At 32.5% G+C, this 5542-nt stretch overlaps 1 protein-coding gene and 1 long non-coding RNA gene across 2 annotated transcripts in view; both read right to left on the bottom strand.

Moving 5' to 3' along the window:
• Positions 1 to 1564: 1564 nt before the first annotated feature.
• On the bottom strand, positions 1565 to 3261 carry LOC127748384 (uncharacterized). Its single transcript, XR_008010481.1, has 2 exons — positions 3082 to 3261; positions 1565 to 2016 (listed from the first exon to the last, which is right to left on the bottom strand). It is a non-coding gene; the product is annotated as an uncharacterized LOC127748384 (long non-coding RNA).
• A 278-nt stretch (positions 3262 to 3539) lies between these two features.
• LOC107493135 (histone H1) overlaps positions 3540 to 5542 on the bottom strand; it is a 4968-nt gene continuing 2965 nt past the window's right edge. Inside the window, exons 5-6 of the transcript XR_001592904.3 lie at positions 4656 to 4721; positions 3540 to 3648 (exon numbers count right to left, since the gene is read on the bottom strand). The gene's annotated coding sequence lies outside the window, so the exon portion shown is untranslated. The remainder of the gene's footprint in view (positions 3649 to 4655; positions 4722 to 5542) is intronic.

Genomic DNA, 5542 nt, shown 5'->3' with positions numbered 1-5542 from the left:
TTGACGAAAAAATACTATTTTTCTAAGGATAATTGCTTTTGTCGGTCTTGATGCAGAGGATCTTATTTTTGGAAGAGTATATGTTGAGCTTGGAATATCTTAAAAGAAGGTTTTATTTGGTGTATTGGGAATTTGAAATAAAATTTTTGATTTTTTAAATAGAGAAAAAAGGGGACAACTGTGTCATAAGATGAATTATGTTAACATTTTTGAATTGGATCTCCAAATCATAGACCTTTGGTCATCTGCATAGTGAAACCTTGAAAATATCTATTCTCCCAACTCCTACAACCTGGATGTTCAAGTTGGTTCAGAGGTCGGTTAGTATTGGACTAGTGCAGCTTGAAAGGTTTATGATGCTCGTAGTGATTATTTGTGGTTTAGTAAGAAGATGTTTAGTTGGGAAGACAGGGAGAATCGGCTTTGGCGTCAACATGTTCTGGAAAAACACAAATTCTTGGTCTGGCTATGTCTTCGAGAGGCTCTTCCTACTGCTATATTTCATTTTAAGAGGGACATTTCGCACACGAATAGCTGTCTACGATGTTTCTTAGGTCAGGAATCGATTTTACATTGCATTCGAGATTGTCCAAAAGCCCAGCTAGTTTGGCAAGGTTTGGGGATCTCCAGTCAACCACTGGATTTGATGAGTTGGTTCTTATATAATAGCAAACAACGCCCCTTTACATTCTTTTATGGTCTTTGGTGGATTTGGCGTTTAAGGAATAACGATATCTTTCATTCCCACGAGCCTTGGACCACAGACAAGGTGACTGGTGATGGAAAATTATTGTCGGCTTAGAATTTCTCAAAGGGATTTCGTTGCAAGCATAGTCTAAATCAACAATTAATCCTTAATCAAAGTTTAAATTTTGTTTGTCACAAGTACAAACCCCAATAAAAATAAACCGAACTATTCAAATTTCGGGTCGTCTCTCAAAAGAATTACAATCAAGTGCTCAATTATTAGCTATAAAGAGAATTATTTTTTGGAGGTTTTGAATGATAGGCAAGAAAGTAAAAATAGCAAGAAAATAAAGCTAACAACTAAGAAAAGTCTTGGCAAGAGGTAAGAATTGGAATTCCTATCCTCGTTATCATCCTCAATTGTGATGGTAAATGTAAATTGCCTTCACTTAGTTAACATCTAACAAATGAAAGAAAGTCAAGTGCATACAATTAATTTGAATTCACAAGTCCTAGTCAACTCATAGTGAAAGACTAGATTTAGTGAAATTCAAGCTAACCAGCAATTTTCAATTACCAGTCAACAAGAGACTTTGACAATTCAAGAGTCTCCAAATTACTCAATCCAAGTCAAGAACACAAAAATTTACTTTAAAATCCAACCAAACATTTTATCAAACACTTGGAAGGTATAAAAGGAAAGCATGATAAAATAGCAAGAAATATAAATTCTACAACTACCCAATACAAGAAAATAACAATAACAACTCAATTAAATAATAAGAGACATGAAAACATAAATTGTATTAAATGAAACTAAAATTAACAAATTGCTCATAACATGAAAATAACACAATAAAGGAAATAACAAATAAAATTAAGAGAACAAAGATGTAATAACAAGAAATAGTAAAAAAAAAAAAACTAAATCAAAACAATAATTGAAACCTAAATCTATGGAGAGAAGTGATCTAAAACCCTAATTTCTAGAGAGAAGAGAGAGCTTTTTTCTCTAGAAATCTAACCTAAAACATGATGAAAAACTAAATTATGAATACTTCGTTTATTCCCCCTCAATCCTTGGATTCAATAGCATCAAAAAATGAGTTGGATCTAGGCCTGGATGGCTCAGAAATCGCCCCCAGCGTATTGCCCTTAAGTTGGTTACGTGCTGCTTGTAACGCACGCATGGGTCACGCGTACGCGTCGTCTGGCAGATTTCCTTCCCACGCGTCGCCATGAATTCTACAAATATTCATTTCTTCATGAATTATTCATTTTGCATGCTTTTCTTTTCACTTCTTTCACCCAATACTTGCCTTTATGAACCTGAAATCACTCAACAAACATATCAATGCATTGAATGGAATTAAAGTGAATTAAAATTAGCAATTTAAAGGTCTAAAAAGCATATTTTCACTCTTAAGCACAAATTAGGAGAAATTCACAAAATCATGCTATTTCATTGAATAATGTGAGATAAGTTGATAAAATCTACTAAATTCAACACAAGATAAATCCTAAAAATGGGATTTATCAACTGGTATGGCTTTGTCTTTGAAAAAGGAACTCCAAAATATTTTTAAATTGCAATGAGTGTCTGTCTCCTCCACCATTAGTGGCTCTTGGATTCCCCCTTCAATGGGTACCTTTAAGATTAATTGTGATACTAGCTATCCTGACAATGGTGCTCAGGTTGATTTTGCCTATGTTAGCAGAAATTAGAAGGGAAGGTGACCACGAGATTGTCTGATAACAATTGGAAATCATAGTATTCTGCATGGGACTCAGAGCAAAGAAATATTATATGTGAGACAAACTATATAGAGACTATTACTGTTGTCAATAATTTATAGAATTGTTCTAGTTTTATTGATCCTTTGGTGTTGAAAATCCGAGATATTATGTCTTGAAAATGGAATGCTGATCTCTAGTTGATCTTGAGAGATACAAACACAGTAACAGACAATATAACAAAGACTGCAATGTTCCCCCAAGTAGAACTTCCGTTGCCTTGAAAAGAATTTGAGAGTAGTATTAATGAGACTACCTTTCTTAGCAATTTCTTGTTTATTTTTTCTTTTCTTTTCAATTACCAAAAAGTTCGAGTGGAGCAAATGATTTCACAGACGGGGTAATGCCTTTTTCATGTCATAAGTCATAACCTACCCACTCTTCTACTATCTATGAAGCAAAATTCTAAGTTTTGGTAAGAAGCAAATTTATTAATGTTTTACTAAAGGAAGTTCATAAACGTTCTGTTTCCTTGTTCTATCAACATTTAAGCTACCTAGAATTTTCGTTAACAAGTCTCATTATCAAATCCTCAAATAAACAGCAAGAAATCTAATAGTATACTAATATTGCATCTGCATGAATGAAACTTACGGATACCTTAGCTCAAGACTCTTCTTTAGTCTTTACTTTGTATTTTGTTCTGTTTGTGTACGTAGGCACCGAGAATATTTTGAACCATACATGCTTTTGGTTACTACATGACAAATTCATCTTTCCAAACGAGTCCACCAATCATCCACAGACGCACCCTCATCCCTCCTATCTCCTGATACTAGCTAGCACACAGCTACCACTACTGCATGAGACCTAGCAGTTGTCAGAGGCATAAGCCAAAATTCATTTATCTTTCTATTTGATGATCTTACTAATCACAATTTTTATTTTGTATCAGACAAATAATAGTCAATAATAAAATTTGGATCCCAACATACTGTCAATGCTATCAACTTTCAGTCTTTCACCTCAATGTAACAATAATATCAATACTATTGTCTTTATAATGGTTGCTAACTTTGCTATACCCAACAAAAATGAAAACAATCTACCACTGACATAATACCTGTTAAAAGGATAGAAAGATAGCCAAGACAGGGCTTGTTGATCCAGAAGAAATCGACTGTCTGAAGTGGGATGAAGATGCCAACACCATCCCAGTTTGTGAAGCTGGACCAGTATGGGAAGACATTTTCTTATGTACTTCAAGGATTGAACATATAACAGATTTGAATGAATGGAATGCATGAAATAATGACTTCATGGGAGCACAATTGAAAATATTCCATCTTCAGCATCTAAGGTTACCGGTATGTTTGTTACAAATAGAAGAAAGCTTTCATGTAATCAATTGAACATTTGTCTTAGTAATCAATTGAATGCCTTAGATTTTACTTTTACTGTGCAACATCATCTATCAAATAGAAGAAAGCTTTCATCGATATGCTTAACTAGTTCATTTAGTTGATTACTTGTTTTCTTATGCAATGTTTTGGTTTGGATCTTGTGGATAAAACAGCTAACACTAGGAAAGCTCTCCGGCCAAATCAGTTAGGATCCATTAAACTCCTAATACTAGTAATATAGACCAAGAGGGAAAACAAGGCTTTGGAAACCATAGACCATATTAAACATGCATGCCAAAATGAATAAATGATGATAATTAGATAAGAAAGTCATTGTGCAACGCTGACTAAGATAATTCTCTTATAGAAAATATTCTGTTATATCAATCAACTATAATATAGAAGTCCAACATTTACTGCCACTTATTGACCTCTAGAAAAACCTTCCACTTAATGGAATCCAAAGTCATTAACCAAAATTCCACAATCATCTCATTTTCCCAAAACTTCAATAGTTATATCATAACAACAAACCGATAAAGTTACATATGCCAATTATGCCAAACAGATCTATATTTTTGTAGTCTTACCATACCGATAAGGTGCAGTAACTAATGCAATGTACTTATGCATCTTACCACAAGAAGAGACCTCAAGTGGGGACTAATTCTGCACATGTACTGCTGTAGTTAAGACTCAGGATTAACACCAAAGTAAAAATATTATTTAAAAACACAAGACAATTTTTTTCTTTTGGAGGTCTTTCCCGCCAATCAGGCCTTATTATTAGAAATCCAACTAATCCAGCTCCAATAAGTATGACTATCATACCTGATTTTTCCATCCTCAAAGATTGAACTCAACAGCATTGAAAAGCGAGCAAGCTTGTCTATCAGACTACCAGAAATAACACAAAACATAAGTTTAGCAACCAATAAAAGGAAAACTGAACCCATTAGAAAAACAAATTAGAGAATGAAGATTTTGTACAATCAAGCATAACACATTGTCCAAGCACGCAAAGGCCACTTCAACATCAACCAATCTTTAAGACTATTCATGGATCACTTGATTGTTGGATTAAGCATTTATCAACACGGACGGAACCAGAAATATTATCATGGGGGGCCAATAACATATATAATATTAAAAATTATGCAAAAAATTATATAATGTAAAATGTATTACAAAAATATACCGATAGAGAATATATTTTAAAGTACAAAAAATATGTATGTACTTTTATTAACGAAATGGTCGATTCTTCGTATCATGAAATGGTCGATTCTTCGTATCATAAAATTCATCGATAATAGAATTTGTGTGAAATTTTTCAATAATTTTCTTTTCAATATAATTAAAAGACAATTAGCAAGAAATTCATCTTTTATTTTATTTCTGAGTTATTCTTCACAATATTCATAGCTGAAAAAGATCTCTCAGTTGTAGTAGTTAAAATAGAGAGAATTAACACCAAAGGAATCAAGAAAGATGCTCACAAGAAGAAAAAAAATCCACTTTATAAGTTTTGAACAATTTTATTTAATTGAAAAATATTAGTAATAATATCTTTTTAGATTTTTTTAATATTGTTATTTACCTTTTAGATATTAGAAATCATTAATATTTAGGTTAGACTGGACTTTTATTTATATTAGACTAAATATTAAATAAACTTTTTAAAAAATTAAATTGTACTTAATAATTACTGGTTCTAG

Source organism: Arachis duranensis, chromosome 6 (genome assembly GCF_000817695.3).
Source record: "Arachis duranensis cultivar V14167 chromosome 6, aradu.V14167.gnm2.J7QH, whole genome shotgun sequence".
Classification (NCBI taxonomy): domain Eukaryota; kingdom Viridiplantae; phylum Streptophyta; class Magnoliopsida; order Fabales; family Fabaceae; genus Arachis; species Arachis duranensis.
The sequence above is the reverse complement of the archived record's forward strand: the minus strand, read 5'-3'. Positions and strand labels throughout refer to the sequence as shown.